At 42.4% G+C, this 18,914-nt stretch overlaps 1 protein-coding gene and 1 long non-coding RNA gene across 5 annotated transcripts in view; both read right to left on the bottom strand.

Moving 5' to 3' along the window:
* The window catches only part of Plcl1 (phospholipase C like 1 (inactive)), a 306,702-nt gene that overhangs the window by 178,272 nt on the left and 109,516 nt on the right, over positions 1 to 18,914 (bottom strand). The window lies entirely within an intron of this gene.
* LOC127196279 (uncharacterized) lies at positions 1,980 to 3,138 on the bottom strand. 4 transcript variants are annotated; one of them, XR_007831471.1, is made up of 5 exons: positions 3,102 to 3,138; positions 3,006 to 3,053; positions 2,577 to 2,624; positions 2,295 to 2,339; positions 1,980 to 2,198 (listed from the first exon to the last, which is right to left on the bottom strand). It is a non-coding gene; the product is annotated as an uncharacterized LOC127196279 (long non-coding RNA). The 4 variants fall into 4 exon arrangements; XR_007831470.1 differs by having other exon boundaries at positions 3,006 to 3,114; XR_007831469.1 differs by lacking the exons at positions 2,577 to 2,624; positions 3,102 to 3,138 and having other exon boundaries at positions 3,006 to 3,070.

Here is an 18,914-nt window from a genome sequence, read left to right as displayed (position 1 = left end):
GATAGAGAAACAGAGCAGAGCACTAACATGCATTTTTTTCTTACGATTTATTTATTTGTGTTTACAAGTTGTATCTGCAGGCCTGAAGAGGACACCAGAGCTCATTATAGATGGTTCTGAGCTACCATGTGGCTGCTGGGAATTGAACTCAGGACCATTGGAAGAGCAGTCAGTGTTCTTAATCTCTGAACCATCTCTCCAGGCCCTACTAAGAGCATTTGTTTGTCTCTCTCTGCTCTATGACTGTAGGTGAATATGACGCTGCTGCAAGCCCGCCGCCCCTGTCCCCCCACCTCCGAAGCCTTAGCTCCCTTGTGGTAGATTGTGACAAAACTAAGCTCCCCACCCCCTTAGGTTGCTTTTGTCAGGGTATCTTATCACAGCAACAGAAAAGTAAAGAAGCCACAAAGGAAAGATAATTTTGCTCCCCTTTGATTCATCCAGAACCAGGTAGATGTCAGGAAACAAAAACATAAACTCCAGCTTCAGTAAAAGAAAGATACAACAGTTGAAGACTGTAACAAAGAAAAGGAAAGTTAAAGCAATGTGTGCCTGAGAGCCAACAAATGGTGGCGCAGAGTGCTCTGAGAGATAAAACACTGTCGATAAAACCAGACTGTCTTAGATTCTGCAGTTGATGAGCAGCAGCTGGCTTCCCAGGACTGGCTCACTGTAGGTAATACTCTATGGTAACCCCAGGACAGTAGCTCAACAGCAACCCCCATGAGAACATTACACTACTGACACCAGCCAATGCTACGAATTTGAACTTGGGTTTCTGGGTTGGCTTTTGTTTTCTTCTGTTGATGTTGTTTGTTTGTTTGTTTGTTTGTTTTCTAGAAATCTTAAAATATTTACCAGCATGTCCCAGATCCCAAGACCTAATTGTCACCACCCACTAGAAATTTAATACTTATTCTCCAGAGACACAGGCACATCAGTCACTAAGGGGGTGGGGAGAGTAAAAAGTCTTAGTACCAAGAACATTCTGTGTGGAAAAGCTCTGCACTGAACAGTGAGATCTTCAAATCCACCTCAATATTCTGCTTTTATTCCCCTGGTAGGTGAATAAAGACTCTTCTCTGGGAAAATGAACTGCCTAGGAGAAGAAAGGTTTCTATAAAATGACATTTATCAGGTGGGCGCTCAACAACAAAAACCACCTGAGTCATTTGCCCCTGTAGTCAGTCACTCACTAGGCCTATCTACCCAATTATGCAAAAATTTAAAAATCCATTTCTGAATACCTTTCTGCAAGAAGTTACTATAGAATGTACCTCCAAAAATATAAAGTAAGAAACCATGACAGGTGTCTAGGATCCCTGAGGGAACAGCAGTGGGCATACCCTGAGTGACATTATACCTCTGGCCTGATGGCTTTGCACACTGGGACTGGGAGGCATGGTTCCAGGAAGCTGGAATGAAAAGACGCTGTGGACTTCTGTGGCTGACCACGTGGAACACTTAGAGAGGTGTTATAGACTGTTATAGAGAATGTTGGAGGGCTCCAATGAAGAAAAGTAAATAGAAGATGAAGCAAAGTCATTACCAGCTCCATATAAAAATAACAACGAAATGAGGGATAAGATAGAGTCATGCAGTAGATCACTCAACAGTGCAACGTTTTACACAGTCATAACTGTCAGTGCAAAAAAAACACAAGTCTCGCCTCAAAAGGCATAAGTGGTAGTTTATTCTAGAACCATGACCAAGAACAGAGATTCAGAAAACTCCACATTCCAACAAGGTAAAAGTTTGGTTAAATTTTTATAGTAACATAACAAAGAAAATCATATTGCCGGAAACATTAGGTAGGCGGAGCACAAGAGAACAGGGGAATCCAGCTATAGGCCTCATGTGCTAGCTGATGACATTCTTAACCTTTTGATTGGTAGATGTTAGGGGGTCTGTTTGTACATTCCAAAGGACTTACCTAATAGTCATAAGGATGTAAGATAATACAGAAGATAATACAGAAGAAAATAACAAATGGCTGGTAAAGGGATAGAGATGGACCAAATAATTAGGCTCTAGTCTTGCCACACTCTAACCTCTCAACATCATTGAAGAGCTAACCAGTCAGCCATCCTCCCTGAAGGGCTAACCTGCCAATCATCATCTAAGCAGTCAGCCATCCTCACTGAAGGGCTAACCTGTCAATCATCTAGCCAGTCAGCCATCCTCACTGAAGGGCTAACCTGTCAATCATCGTCTAAGCAGTCAGCCATCCTCACTGAAGGGCTAACCTGTCAATCATCGTCTAAGCAGTCAGCCATCCTCACTGAAGGGCTAACCTGTCAATCATCTAGCCAGTCAGCCATCCTCCCTGAAGGGCTAACCTGCCAATCATCATCTAAGCAGTCAGCCATCCTCACTGAAGGGCTACCCTGCCAATCATCTAACCAGTCAGCCATCCTCACTGAAGGACTAACCTGTCAATCATCGTCTAAGCAGTCAGCCATCCTCACTGAAGGGCTAACCTGCCAATCATCATCTAACCAGTCAGCCATCCTCACTGAAGGGCTAACCTGCCAATCATCATCTAAGCAGTCAGCCATCCTCACTGAAGGGCTAACCTGTCAATCATCATCTAGCCAGTCATCCATCCTCACTGAAGGGCTAACCTGTCAATCATCATCTAAGCAGTCAGCCATCCTCACTGAAGGGCTAACCTGCCAATCATCTAACCAGTCAGCCATCCTCACTGAAGGGCTAACCTGTCAATCATCGTCTAAGCAGTCAGCCATCCTCACTGAAGGGCTAACCTGCCAATCATCATCTAACCAGTCAGCCATCCTCACTGAAGGGCTAACCTGCCAATCATCATCTAAGCAGTCAGCCATCCTCACTGAAGGGCTAACCTGTCAATCATCGTCTAAGCAGTCAGCCATCCTCACTGAAGGGCTAACCTGCCAATCATCATCTAACCAGTCAGCCATCCTCACTGAAGGGCTAACCTGCCAATCATCATCTAAGCAGTCAGCCATCCTCACTGAAGGGCTAACCTGTCAATCATCATCTAGCCAGTCATCCATCCTCACTGAAGGGCTAACCTGTCAATCATCATCTAAGCAGTCAGCCATCCTCACTGAAGGGCTAACCTGTCAATCATCCTGGCTGAGGTTCAGTGTAAGGTGTACTGAGAAAAATCTGATTATAGTGGTATACCCATATAATACCAGCACTTAGGAAACAGGCAGGAAGATCATGCATTCAAGACCCATCTGAACTATGGGTAAGATCCTCTCTCTCAAAAACAAAACAAAACAAAGCAAGAAAACAACCAACCTCAAAACTTTAGACATGATTAATTACATTAGGGAGGTAAGGAAAGGGAAGTCTGTGCAAAACTCCCAACTTCCTAACATGAAGTAAATTTTAATCAAAGGGCTGTTGTTTCCACAAAAGGAGAAAACACCAATACAACAGCTAAAAACATTGAGATGCTGCTCTCAGAAATGGGAGGACAGAGGAACGGGCTCTGTACGGCTTCTAGAAGTACTTTTTACTTATTTTCAAGTTGCAGTTTCACCACAAATACTGAAAATGGTCCCTCAGCCATTGGTCACCGCTGTGTGTAGGAGCTGGTCTTGTGCTCAGCACTGCTGGGATCCCCAGACTAGAACAGCAGAAGAAAGTTTTCCAGTTAGGAGAGAGCCAGCTAAAATAGTTCCAATTAACTGCCTAGGTATGTCCTTCATCAGGGCATCAGGGCTAGAACCAAAGTCCTTCTGAGTCCCTGCTCATTAGACAAGAGAACCTATGGCAAATGCGCAAAGGTTGGAACAGAGCCATCTTTCCAATTTTATCCTTTAGGGCAACCACATACTCAGCAAATTTTATGCTGGATGAAAACACACACATACCGTGTGCCTTACTGGTTTCATAAAGTGAAGGCTGTTTTCATAGTTTGTATTGTATTTCATATGGTCCTCCATTGAAACACAAATATAACCATCAGGATGAAAAATTACTTCATGATTAGAAGAGGAAATGACTGGGGTGGGAGCAGGGAGTAGAGCCTGTTAGAATAGGAGCTGGTGGAGACACATAAAGAAGAATAAAAAACCCAATGATAATAGTGGTATGGGGGAAAGATGACCTGTCTTGCTCAACGGCAAAATAAAAGATGTATTCTCCCATGCTTCTCTCATCTAGAGTCCCCATAGGATGAGACGTCCCCTGGATGGGGAGGCCTGGTGGCACTCAAAGGAAGGACAGCAGGCTACCAAGAAGAGACTCGATACCCTATGAGCATATACAGGGGGAGGAAGTCCCCCTCAGGAACAGTCATAGAGGAGGGGAATAAGGGGGAAATGGGAGGGAGGGAAAAATGGGAGGATACAAGGGATGGGATAACCATTGAGATGTAACAAGAATAAATTAATAAAAAAAGAAAAAAGAATAAATTAATAAAAAAGAAAAACAAATAAATAAATAAAAAAGAAAAGATGTAATTGAAAAAAAAACAACAACAACAACAACAGAGTTACCTAACCGTGTGAAAGGTAACAAAGAACCTTAGTGGGCAGGGGTTTTCTCTCTGGCCAGAACACCAATCACATCCTGTGAAATTAAGACAATGGTTACCTAGGTGAACAATAGGAAATACGAAAGGTATTTCCTGTATACCCCATAGTCCTTAGTAAAAGAACAGTCTTTATCTGAGGGGCGTATGTAGACTGAGACTTTCCAGCAGTGGGAAGAATCAAAAAGTACCATTCTCAGAAAAGGCGCTCAGAAGCCCCCAGAGGCCTTTGCATAGACCAGTGTAAGACTACACCCCACTACCCCAGACCCCCCAAAATCACTCAGGGAGCCCTCCCTGTTCTGTCCTCAGATACCCTGGTGAGTGCAGGATGAGTCATGCCCCCAATAGGCTCCCTGGGAGATTTTTGGAAGTAGCTAATCCTGGATAAAAAGCCACCAGTGGGGCTAAAAGGTACGTTTGCAAAAGGTCAGATCAATTAATGTTATTATCTTCTCCAACAAGGGAGGCAAGGAGATAAAGGGAGTTTAAATGAGCCCTCAGTAACTACCACTCACAGGTGCACTGAGCAGCCAGCCAACTCTCACCTTCCGGTTCCACGGACAAACCACTCAAATAGCATACAGCACACAAAACACAGCACACAGCACACAGCACACAGCACACAGCACGCCTCTTTCCCTTTCTTCTTATTCAACCAACTTTGAAATAAGAGTAACCCCTTCAGCCGGGCGTGGTGGCGCACGCCTTTAATCCCAGCACTCGGGAGGCAGAGGCAGGCGGATCGCTGTGAGTTCAAGGCCAGCCTGGTCTACAAAGTGAGTCCAGGATGGCCAAGGCTACACAGAGAAACCCTGTCTCGGGAAAAAAAAAAGAGTAACCCCTGCATTGATAGCTTCATCACCTCTGGGCTCTTGGATCCCAGGTCAGTTGTATATGAATGGGTGTGAGTGGGGGGCTATGGGGGGTGGGGGGCGTGGTCCCACCCTTCAGGCATCTTGCTCTAGACCTAAGTGCCTTTAGATAATATGTGTAAAGATGACATATTTAAAGCCAGTTTCATATTGGTCCCTGGAATTCTTCAGACTTTTCACCAAGACATAGATATCTCATAAGTTCAAAAGTGATTAGTAGCAGCCTACCAAGAAGAGACTTGATACCCTATGAGCATATACAGGGGGAGGAAGTCCCCCTCAGGCACAGTCATAGGGGAGGGGAGTAAGGGGAAAATGGGAGGGAAGGAGGAATGGAAGGATACAAGGGATGGGATAACCATTGAGCTGTAATATGAATAAATTAGTAAAAAATAAAGCAGAATTAAACCAGGAAAAAAAGTGATTAGTTCCTACAGAAACATAAATGACATTTTTTTTATAAGTTAAAGGTTCACATCAGCAAATATCTGCATGAAAGATCAACAGAGGAAAATGGACAAAATAGAAGAAGGAATATGGGGAGGGGTGAATATGAGCAAAGTACAAGCTATGCATGGATGAAAATCTCCTAAGAAACCCATTATTTTGTACACTAAGAAAAACAAACCAGTTAGAAGGCATGTGATGGTGCAATCCCAGCACTATGGTGGCCGTGGCAGTAAGACTATGAACTCAGGGGCCATACCAGGTTGTCTCACAGTGAGCCTGCTTTAGGGAGATTATAAACTAAAATATAGGCGCATCAATAAACAAATTGATAGTATAGAAATAAGTCAATTATAAATGCATAATAAACCTGACACATATGTAAAAACAGGTAATATGTATAAATATTTTGGCAGGACTCTGCAAGTATATGTTTGTGTATAGTTTTAAGAGTCCTTTTTCTGCTTTTAAACACTGCCTTGAAATAATTTCCTCCACAACCACATATGCTATCAAGATAGGAGTCACAGTATTTTAAAATGAACATAAAGTCACAAAGCTGAAGGTACTGTTCGAACAGAATTGAAAAGCTGGTGTGCCAGGGTGTGGCCCAGCAGGGCAGCAGTGGTCCTTCGCTCTGAGTTCATAGCTCCCTCACCCAAGTGCAGCCTTCGGGTGAACCCAGTGAGTAAAGAAACGCACACACAACCAATTTAAGAGAATTACAAAGGCAGCTGATCCACAGCTTCATAAGATAATCTGTCACCGAACAGTGTTGTGGGAGGCAGCCAGCTGTTTGGAGGCCTTGATGAAGGCTGCCAGAGAAGTGGCTTTGTTTCGAAACGCAGAAATGGGCCCGATTAAATCAAGGAATTTCTCTCAGAGATTGATATCATCTGGAAAGTCTGGCGCTCTCCTGGAAACTGAAAGACATTGCTTCAGGCAAGACATTCCTTCGCTGTACGTTACCACATTTCAGTCAGCTTAATCAATGAAGGGTCAATCACTTTAATCCATTGGCTTTCTGAGTGATGTGCTCAAGCCTCTTTGCTTTATTTGCATTAAATGGAAAAAATAGTATGGTGCATACAAAATCTATCCAAAACCCATGCTCTGTTCTGAAATTATACAATCTTAGACGCGTCTGCTTGCCTTTTAGACCTGGCTATTGCATTGGTAGGCATATATATATATCCAACTGAAAGCTCTACGTCTTCAGAGTCATGCTATACTTCCATTTGTGTAATTAAGAATTACAAACTTGAAAACAGTAGTGGTCACACCTGGATACCCGTGAAGGATCATCTGGGAGGACTTGTAAGTAAGCTAACACCTACCGACCGCCATGACCAATAAAGGAGGGTGCAGATGCCTGGCCGCTGGTGTGTGGCGTTTGTGGTTTTTAATGCTATACTATCCATGTGGATCTAAGCAGCAACGTTTCAGAGGACCCCTGAGGGCGCTGACTCCAATCTGCCTGCACACCATAGTCGGTCAGGCCCGGGGCTGTTAGGAATATTAATGCTGGGTTGGAAACTCACTGCTAGAGGCTGAACGGTCTTTATCAGAAATGTGTTATGTTATTTAAAAGGAAGAAAAAACAACTTCAAATGTCGAAGTCCTTATTCCTATGCCCCAAAATGTGATCTTGTATGGACATTAGCTTTCTTAAGGTAAGATAAGGTCACAAGAGTGGGTCTTACTCCACAGTGACTGTCTTAAGGGGAGCGCAAGACACAGGCGCAAACAGACAGAGGACAAGCACAAGAACAAATCATTCACCTATAAGCTAAGAAAAGAAATGTCAGAAGAAACAAAACCCACTGACAGTTTGATTTCAAGCTTCCAGACCTTTGGGAAATGAACTTCTCTTCCTGAGGCCACCAGGCAGGCTGTGGCACTTCCCTGTGGCCGCCCAGGCAGGCTGTGGCACTTCCCTGTGGCCACGCAGGCAGGTTGTGGCACTTCCCTGTGGCCGCCCAGGCAGGCTGTGGCACTTCCCTGTGGCCACCCAGGCAGGTTGTGGCACTTCCCTGTGGCCGCCCAGGCAGGCTGTGGCACTTCCCTGTGGCCACCCAGGCAGGCTGTGGCACTTCCCTGTGGCCGCTCAGGTAGGCTACTGTAAGGTGTTGTCCTCCAGCCCCCACCGCCTGGGATTATGGGTTTACAAACATGGTTCTTGCCTGAAATGAGAGCTTTTAAGATCCGTTTTGCATAGTTCAAAATTAAAAGCCGTTGATTAGATATCCTAAAGTCTGGTTTCACCTGTTTTCTACTTGACCTAACTTAAGACATATTCATGGTAGCATCACTTCACATCTCTAAAGTTACCAAAGGGTGTTGAGTAGACAATTTAAGTTTTAATTTTTTAAGGCTATGTTATGCCCCAGTTAACAACTTATCCCTATCATTTATGTTCACAAAGAACATAAAGGATCTTATTTCTGTGTATTTATATTTTCACCCTCAGTACTCTGACAGTTAAGTTCTACTTGAGATTAATGGAAACTTTACATAATTATTTCAAAATATTAGAATTTATTGTCTCTAGAGTTAATTGGCAGTAAAGCAGCTATACATTTTTTCTTTCACCATGATAGTAGTCCAGTGGCTTCTGACTCATACAAACCCCATGTCCAATCAGTCCTTTCACAAAGTACGTATATGACTTTTAAGATGTTGCATAAACTCTCCAAGCTCCTAGGGGCTCCCCTCAGAAGAACTGGGTGTGTGCCCCTACTCTCTGTTGTCTAGGAATAGAAACCAGTAGAGACAGAAGTGAGACTAAAAGCCAGGTTTTGAGGCTGGTAGGCTGGCTGAACCACTGAAGAGCCCTTGTTGCCTTGTGTAGATATGACTTGAGAGGGAACTGCATCTCAGTCTTGTCGGAAGCCCTCCATTTTGATGACACGGCGTTACAAGAGCCAGGCTGTGCCACGTTCTAACCACTGTTTGGAAAGAGCCTGAAGGAAGGAACCATGTAAGAAACAGGTTAGAATTGGACATTCACAATGAAAGCGTAAGCTCGTGGGTCGATGGAAGCTGGAAAGGGTACAATCTGGAAGTGCAATCAGCACAACTGGTGGTGAACTGGCTGTAGAGGGAAAGTCAGACATGACCCCCCCCCCAGGGCCCTCAGCAGGTGGAGCCATTCTTTACTCATGAAGATCCAAGAAGAAGCATCCTTCTAGGAGAACGTGGCAAACGTAAATGTATGGAATTTGAAATATGTGTGAGACACAACAGTGGTCACTGCAGAGGTCATGGTTGTGTCTCTTTACCAGGGACACTTTGGAAGTCGCTTCTCTGTCACCAACCTAAGGATCTTAACAGGCTAATCCGAAGTACATGGTGGGCATCGCCACCAGTGCAATGCCTTAAAACCTTAAGCAACATGACAGAGCTCGAAGGTACAGTCCCCTGATGGTGAGAAAGGTCACCGTCCTCTCTGGTTTTGCATTTGTTTTACTTTATATCCCTTTTTCTTGGAGACTAAGTTCTTCAATCCCTTTGTAAAGCACTGGATTTATCTCTATTTAGTCTTTCATTGTCACTGTGAAGTTTATGTTTGTCCCAAAACTCTATAGATGCTTCAAAACATAATAAAACTCTTAGCAATAAATTCAACCGAATAGATGGAAGAAATGTGAAGTAAAAGCTATAAAAACAATAATGAAATAAATTAGGAAGATCCAAACAAATTTAGGTTGATTCTGAATTGGAAATTTTAATATTGTTAAATGTCCTTTTAGTGGCACACAGATTAAATTCAATCTCCATTGAAATTTTAATGTCTTTTTAAAAATTAAAATAGAGGGAAATCCTTAATTTTACATGAAATCTTAAGGGAATTAAGTAATAAGACAATTTTGAAAAAGAACAAAATTAGAAGCCTTCCCCTTCCTCACCTCCAAAGAAGACCATTGAAACAGTAGTTGAGATGGTATGGCATGGCAAAAAATATGAATCTCCAGAACAGAATAGAAAACACAGACATAAACACACATACTACACTCAGCTAATCTTCAATATGGTACAAGGATGCAGGATGGGGAGAAAACAGTCTCTTCAATGGCATGTCAGGAAACTTAGATTAAGAAGAATAGAATTGAATTCTAATCTCACATAGATCTGAAAATCAACTCAAAACAGAGAGACCCAAAATGCAGGACCAAAACTACAGAACTACTAAGAGAGATCACAGAGGGAAAGTGCCATGGCATTGGTGTGGGCAATGAATGTTGATTATGCCTCCATAAGCCGAGGCAGCCAAAGCACAGAAGGCAAGTTGGTTTGCACCAAACTGAAACAGAAAGGACAACAAGCAAAAGAAAAAAAAAAAAAAAGAAAGAAAGAAACAACCTTTGGGGAGAGGACCAAGTCTTGAGAGAATGTATTGTTGACGTGAGGGCAGCCACGTCAAGGGCCCCAATGCCTCAGACACAGGAGAAGGGCAATGCCTTCCCCTGCCCTGTGAGTGAACACTGATGGTTCACGGAGCACAAAAAATCTCTTAAAGCAGCTCCCCATCCCTGATAGTTGCAGCCTGAGACTGCTCCCTGAGGAGGCCCCTCCTGAGGCTAGCTAGCCCTGCCACCCAGTGCAGCTGTATACAATATACCTGCTCTTCAATTTCAATGTATAGAACAAGGTCACCGCTGCCCACTGCTGACACAGCTCCATCAGAGCACGTGGCCCTGCCAACCCCAGCTTTTCCGTACATGTAGCTTTGGCTTAGTCATCCCCCATAACTCCAGGTGGGTTAATCCTTACGCAGTGTGGGTCATGGCAACAGTCTATAAAATTAAAGAACATTTGCAAACCATACATCTGATAAGAAGTTGAATAAAAAAAAATGCATTGGCTAGCCCTGATAGTTCAACAGCTAGATGCTAAAGAAAATCCAATTTAAAAATAGTTGAAATACCCAAATAGATATTTCTCAAAAGAAGATTTATAAATGACCAACAAATATATGAAAAAACAATTATTGCTAATTATTAGGAAAGTACAAATAAACCACAACGAAATACCACCTGAAGGCCACTAGAATGGCTACTGTTAAAAATACAAAAGATGTATTTTTAATGTTAGTCATCCTTCCATTGCTATAACAAAATAGCTGGCATCTATTTAAAAAGAGGAAAAGTTCTTTGTGGGGGCAGGGGGTGCTCACAGTTTTGGAGGTGAGTCCATGACTGCTTGTCTCCACGACTTTGGACTTACAACAGCATGGTATCCCGTGAAAGAACACATACCTGAGGAGACCTCTTCATCAGCAAATGGTTTCCAGCAAGTAAAGGGCCATAAAAATAATAATTCCTTCAGAGACAGTCTGATGTCCTTCCACCAGCCCCTACCTCCTAAAGTTTGCACCAAACCGCTGAAATATGATCAATGTCTTCTAACGTACACTGCTCTGAAGAGCATGAGGTGACAGGGAGCTATATATCTGCCTTCCAACACATCTGAGCACTTTTGTTGAAGCAAAGAAACCCAGGATCCTCCTCTGGAACCAGGCTCCGCCTCCAAAACCCAGGCTCCGCCTCCGGAACCCAGGCTCCGCCTCCAGAACCAAGGCTCTGCCTCCTTCTGAGACTGCCAAGGCTTTGTTTCTTCACTTTCATTCCAGCAAGAATGTATCCCCATGACGTGCAAGAGGGCAAGCTCAGAATGTGTCACGGCCCAAACCTCTCATTTACTTTCCTTGTCATCAGCCCGTTCATCTCTTATGACCCAGCTTCTTACATCACCTGCTCATGCAGAGTTTTGATAACGAACACAACAAGGGCACTGTAAAATGTAACTTTCCATGTCTGTGTACAATAAACTATCTTTATAGACGACAAAGGGGTAACAGACGGTAAAATAAGCCATCCCTAGACAGCAGGAATTTTAAGGGGGGGGGGGTGTCTGTGCTCCTTTCCCTATGTAGGAAAGGTTGTGAGTTAAAAATACAAATGAAACTTCAAACATGTTCTTTATGGTGTGTGCTAGCAATAATAAGATGATTCCCTAAAAACTGTAGGTGTGGAAGACTTACCGAATTCCCCGTAAATGTATGGTGTGGCCCAAGACAGCCACTGGCAACCATGTGGCACAGATCGGCGTCTGTGAACTGCATCACTTTTCCTACACTTGCAACAGACAACAAGTATCAAAAAGAAAAAGGAAGGCCTCATAGGAATATGTGGTCTCTGCACAGTAAGTATTAGAAATAAAAAATGACTGAGTTTCAAAGCCAGCCTGGACTACAGAGAGAGTTCCAAGGCAGCCAGGGCTACACAGGAAAACCTTGTCTTGAAAAACAAAAACAAAACAAAAGAATAAAAATGAAAGACCCACGCGTTTCATTTCACTTGAAGGCCTTATTTCTCACATAAAGCCGATGGATATAAAAGCTATTTCATCAAACGAACAACTGCCAGACACCTAAGGTGGGGGTCAGCTGGAATTTCATGCATCCTATTTTGTGACAAACTCATCTCCAAAGTTGTAGTTTCTCACACCGATGTGGCAAACTCTTTTTGACTGACAGTTTCTAAGGCAGGTCGTTAGAGAACTGTGGGAAGTCCTCTGTGCTAAAAGGCCACCACCTTCTCACTTAGGACTGTGATATCGCTAAAGATCCCAAGTGACACATATTCCAGTTTAGACCATCAGTTACGTTTAGGTTGCAGGTGTGGATACAAAGCAGCCATGATGGATGTGACTCTACTTTAGAAGTCCTGCACCTACCTCTCACCCGTACCAGTTTCCATGCCCCCCTCCAAGCCGGCTGATAGGAAGAGAGTGTCTTTCTCTTTCCTCCTAGGACATGTGTCTATCACAGAACAAACGGCAAGAGAAAAACACTAGATGGTCTTTGACTCGGCAAATGCTTTTGGTATTAAGTGTATTGGGGGGCCTCCATTTCCTCTTTCCATTATTCTAGGACCACAAATGAACAAAGTAGAGAAAAGATGATCTGGTGCAAGCCCAAGACGCAGAAACAGTAGAGGCGTGAGAAGACAGCGCTCAGTGTCCCTCGTTTTTCTTCACACCCTTCTGCCTAACCTGCTGAAGCTCCTTAGGGCCTACAAGAAACTAAAAGAATTTTTGCAGAGGGTTCCAGTGAGTCAGACTAACAGTACTAGGCCAAGACACCCCTGGTGGTCAGCTAATAACAGAGCTGCAGTCACTTCCGGGGAAGAAGAAGGTCACAAGGCCTTCCAGATAAAATATTTACAAAGCTACAATAAATGTACAAATATATATATATATATCACTGTGGCAAAACAAGGCTAGGAAACAGCTGCCTGGAAACTGTAATGTATTCATGACCATAATTTAAGAATTAACAATTCATTGAGGCATATGCATTAGCAACCGCAGGCTCTCATTTAGTTATTTAACATATGCGTGTGCTAAAGTGCTCTCACTGCAAAAAAAAAAAAAAAAAAAAAGAGTATTTTAAAAATTAAAGTATAAAGGCAGAAACTGTAGAAAGAAAGAAATCAGCTAAATACACTCAATCACTACCCACATGTTGTTTCATATTTTTCCAGATGTTTACTAGGCACATTGGCCTCTGCATTGTTTGTGCCAAGGTGTATAAATAATAAATGAAATGGATTCTTCTGTGTCTCTTACTATTGTATCATCCTAATGACTGAAAGGCCTTATAAATATCATGTTTGTGGCCCACTTCTGTCTCAGAATTAAGCAGACATAAATAGTGACTCACCAGTCATTTCAATTTTGAAAACAGTTCACGAATATATTTGTGCCATTAATATGCCATCATATTGTTTTATAATATTTTTCAATTATGGGAACTAGCGTAAGCTGGAGGTGGGAATTGCAGAGTACTTGAAAACACTTTCAGAATCTACAAAGCTTAGCACAGAGTCTACCCAGAGTGTCTGGAATACTTATCTGCACATACGTTAAGCATTGGCTATCTTCTTTCTTTACAAACAAGATAGATTCAAGATTGTTTTTTTCTATCAGTAACTGTCTGGACCCTCCTAGCAGCTCCATACATTTAATATTTAGCACAAAATACATAACATTTATATGTTTAATGCGACAGAATACAAAGTCAAAGGATTTCAACATTGACGGTTAAAGCATTTATGTGAGCAATAGTGTAAAAATGGAAGACACTTCTTGTATAAAAGTAACACAGCACTTCTGGGTGTTTATCCACAAAGCTGATCAGGAACATTTTTTTAATCACCTTGTATGAAATGAGGTTTCTGAAATGCCATGTCTTTAGCTAAAATGTGTCATGTGGTGACTAGATACAAAAGGCAGCATGTCAACAGTCGGACCTCAAATACAGTCACGGCTGGTTCGCAGTTTAAGCTTGAAAGTATGCATTTCTCACAAAACAGATCTTTCATGTAGTTCCTGAGAGAGGAAAAATACTCCTTATTTGCCTATTTTCACATCATCTGAACATAAGTTAACTAATTATAAGTGCTAACAGCTGGGCGTATGCCTAACACAGTCCTCAGAACTGCAAGAAAACCTAAAGCATATGAATGTGGGAGAGGGCATATGGGGTGGGCCAGGAGCAGTTAGAGAAAGACAGAGGACAGAGATGATAAAAATACAATACAAACATCTATGAAATTCTCAAAGAACTAAAAATATTTTTAAATTATAAACTTAACTGTTTAGTTTACACTTAAAATGAACTTAAATTTCTCTGTAACGTGCATAGGTAGTACTTGTAGGAACGAACCAAACTACCATAGCCTGTAGGGAGACTATTAACACCTCACCGAGGCACACTCAAGTCAGACATCTTAGCCATGGGAAAAGGAGTCTACTGAGAACCCAGCATTTCAAATAGTCTTTTCAAAGATGCCAGAATTTTGTTTCTAAATCTGGCAAAGTGTAGCCACTTCTCTAGAACTCCCATAAAGACGTCCTGTGAGTTGACTTACATAATGCCTGGCCGTTTGCCTTGGAAGAACCAAAATTGGTTGTTATGATGCCATCTTTGGCTTTCCATCTTTCTATCTTTCTAGCATTAGACAAGGGCAGAAGGTTAGCCTTGAGACCTATTAGGATACGTCAGACAAGCGCTTGCATGGATCTTGCAGTGTCAATGAAGAAGGTGAACACACATTGCCACTGTTGGCACTAAGGTAGGATGGTAAGTAGGGATACTATCAGTACTGAGTCACAGATGTGAAAACCCGGCCCCCTTTCAGCTCTCTCTGTCTCTGCTTAGCTTGTGGAGGATGTTTAAATACGATGCTATCCTCCAACAGAACTCCAACGGCAGCTGTGGTAGGTTAATGATGGACACAGGTTCTCTGGTCTCCAAATCTGGAACCAAGTTGGTGATTTCTTAAAATACTAGAGTCGGGTTGAGATGGTAGGTGGACAGTAAGACGGTGGGTGGCCAGTGAGGGGACTCAGATGGCGCGTTTGCTACCAAGCCTGACTCGATCCCCGGAAACCCACATGGTAGAAGAACACCTCTCCTTCTCGGGACCTGAAAGTTCACTCTCAACTACCAGAAAAGGAAAATGTTAAGTCAGGGAACCCTGTGAGTAGTTGGTATTCACTGGGAGAAAACACCTTCGGAGAAGCTGAACACTGGTGCCTACATAAGAAGCCCAACAGTTAGAATTTAAGCACCCAGCCCAAATGCAAGCTAACTTGCTTTGTTTTTCCCCCACCGAGCTGGCCAATTTTTAACACTCGCCTCCCAACATAGTTCTATGACATATAAATAAATATTCCACGTATTTCCACCTTGCCACAGATAGTTCTGTAAATATTAAGTATTTTCTGTATCAAAAACTATGTTTTTTTTTTATAATTTCCTAACCAGTGTGTTCTTAAACTACAGACTGAGAAGATCTATGTCACTACGTACAAATGTCCATCCATGGGGGGGTGGAGGGGCGGAAACTAGGTATTCTTTATCACAGTTCCTATTTATTTATTTATGTTTTGTTTTGTCATGATGCTTAGGACTAAACCCAGAACCTTGGGTAGGCAAAGCAAATATGCTACACCAGCCCTTCACTGTTTCCATTTTAAAAACATGCATAATATCTGCATTCCCTCCATTTATTCTGTGGTGAGATCTAGACCAACCCCGATTATTCTAGAGACCCTGAGTTTATCATCTATAAAGGGGTCGCAGTTTCCGTTAGCCATCCTCAGAACAGCATGGACATGTTTCTACTCGTCATGGTTCCCAGAGTTGAAGGCATTTAACCCAGTGGCCCCCACCTCACCCTGGCTCACAGGCAGGCCTGCACAGTGTGTGGACAGCAAGGGCTGAAACCAATCCTAGACCTGTGAGGTCATCAAACTGCCCTAACCCAGTGTCCCTTAGTCCCATGGTCTGTAAAGCACTGACAACTATGGTAGTGTTCCTCATGGGTCTGTTATGGGTATTAAATGGGGCACAAAGCCTAAAATACTTAATATAATACATAACAGAGGAAGAAGAGACTGTGCAGATTTTAGCTGCTATGATTACAGTTATTATGATTGCTACAAGCCAGATGAATTACGACATAAAGGTGAATCCAATCAGAACCCCACCACTGTCAACACCAATGGAAGGGTCACCTGAAAAGATATTTGGGATGATATGACTGCCTTCAGCTCCCCAGCAACTAAATGCTCACCAGTCTGAGGCTTTTAACACAGTGGTTAAGAACACTGTCTGCTCCAATGAAGGCTCAAATTCTCTTTCAAGTATGCACATCTGGCAGCACACAACCATCTGTCTCCAGGGAGTCTGTCTTAGTCACTGTTCTGCTGCTGTGAAGAGACAGCATGAACAAGGCGACTTATAAAAGAAAGCAGGTAATCTACGGCTTGCTTACAGTGTTACAGGGTGAGTCCATGTCCGTCATGGTTGGAGCACAGCAGCAGGCAGGAGCAATGGGGCAGCAGGCAGGAGCACTGGGGCAGCAGGCAGGAGGACTGGGGCAGTAGCTGTTCTGCAAGCATGAAGCAGAGAGAACTAGGCTCGGCCTCCCTGGGCTTTTGAAACCTCAAGGCCCATCCCCAGGGACACACTTCCTCCAACAAGACCACACCTCCTAATCCTTCCTAAAAAAGTCCTCAACGGGGCACCAGATATTCAAATATGTGAGCCTGTGTGTACCATTGGCATTTAAACCACAAAACCTAACACCCTCTTCTAGCCTCTAGAGGCACCAGACACACAGATTGTGAACAAATATGTATACAATCAACCACTCATATACGAGATATATATATATATATATATATATATATATATATATATATATATATATATTTTTTTTTTTTTTTTTTTTTTTTTTTTTAAGAAGAAGGAAGAAGAACAGGAAGGGAAGGAGGAGGAAGAGGTGGTGGTGGGTGGTGGTAGTAGTAGTCTTTGGTCAAACTATACTTGTCTTTACATATGCTGAGAATTGCTAGGTGGGATGTTTTGTTGAGATAACTGAGCCCAAAGAAAGCAGAAGCACTCACTGAAAAGAAAGCAAGACTGTGTAACTACTGTTGAATTCTGAGATACCGAGCTAAAGTTTGTAAACATCCTAATAATAGAAACATTAGCATAGACTATAGAATTCAGCTGATGTTTTAGGAAAGATATATTCTTTTTCTGCTGCACATTAAACTCAAGAAAATTCTAGAATTCATAGCAGCCTTATTCATAATAGCCAGAACATGGAAACAGCCTAAGTGTCCCTCAGTAGAAGAGTGGATAAAGAAACTGTGGTACATATACACTATGGAATACTACTCAGCTATTAAAAACAAGGAATTCCCAAAATTTGTGGATAAATGGATTGAGCTAGAAATGATCATAATGAGTGAGTTAACCCAGAAGCAGAAAGACTCAAATGGTATATACTCACTTATATCTGCATACTAGCCCAAGGGGCATGTCCCACGAACGCCTTCACTTACCAGGAAACTGGGACAGAGGGGAGGGCATCCTATTGGGACTCTAAATGAGAGACGCATGGGAGAATAGCAAAATAAAAGGATACAGAGGGTCCTAGAAATCTACAAGTAGAACAATATGATAGGCAGGTTTGGGCCCAGGGGTCCCGCTCAAACTAAGGCACCAGCCAAGGACAATACAGGCGGTAAACTTTAAACCCCTTCCCAGATCTAGCCAATGGGCAGAACATTCTCCACAGTTGAGTGGAGAGTGTGATATGACTTTCTCACGTACTCTGGTGCCTCACATTTGACCATGTCCCCTGGAGGGGGAGACCTGGTGGCACTCAGAGGAAGGACAGCAGGTTACCAAGAAGAGACTTGATACCCTATGAGAATATACAGGGGGAGGTAATCCCCCTCAGGAACAGTCATAGGGGAGGGGAATAATGGGAAAATGGGGGCGTGGGGAGGGAGGAATGGGAGGATACAAGGGATGGGATAAACATTGAGATGTAACAAGAATAAATTAATAAAAAAATTTTTTAAAAAAGAAAATTCTAGAACAAGAGACAGAATCAGAAGGGAATAAACATGGAAACTAAGGGACTAGAAACGGGTCTTGGCATTCATGCATAGGAGTGCTTCTCCAAGAGAGAAGGAGACATTGTTTTATATATAAACTGTATTTGTGATCATGTTATCTGTTTAAAGTCCATTGCCATTAAGTAAAAGCTCATTTAGTCCTCAAATTTAAACATGTGTATTTTCTGCATGTCAATATTTATAACCAAGGCAGACATCTCTACCACAACTAAAAACTTTTGAATTTTGGAAAAGTCCACAATAAGGAAAAGTGACTGTTGTCTTTCCATTTCACAGTTTCCTTGTAGTTATAACACCCAACAGCTGATACGTATTTAACATACTCTGAATGTTTTACTATCATCCAATACATTCATTAGACCTAAAGACATAAGTTACTATCATCCAATACTAGATCTAAAGACATAGGTATATCTTTATTTTATCTCCCATATCCTCTCTTGTTGGGCTGGGAAATTAATTACTCATAAATCAAAATATGAATGGATTTTATTCTTTTCTTGCAAATGAAACTATGTGTCCACTTTAGGAAAACAGCTGCCACAAATTCATAGAAA

The sequence above is a fragment of the Acomys russatus genome, chromosome 12 (assembly GCF_903995435.1).
Source record: "Acomys russatus chromosome 12, mAcoRus1.1, whole genome shotgun sequence".
In the NCBI taxonomy this organism is placed as follows: Eukaryota; Metazoa; Chordata; class Mammalia; order Rodentia; family Muridae; genus Acomys; species Acomys russatus.
Note: the sequence above shows the minus strand (reverse complement) of the source record. Positions and strands in the feature narration are given on the sequence as shown.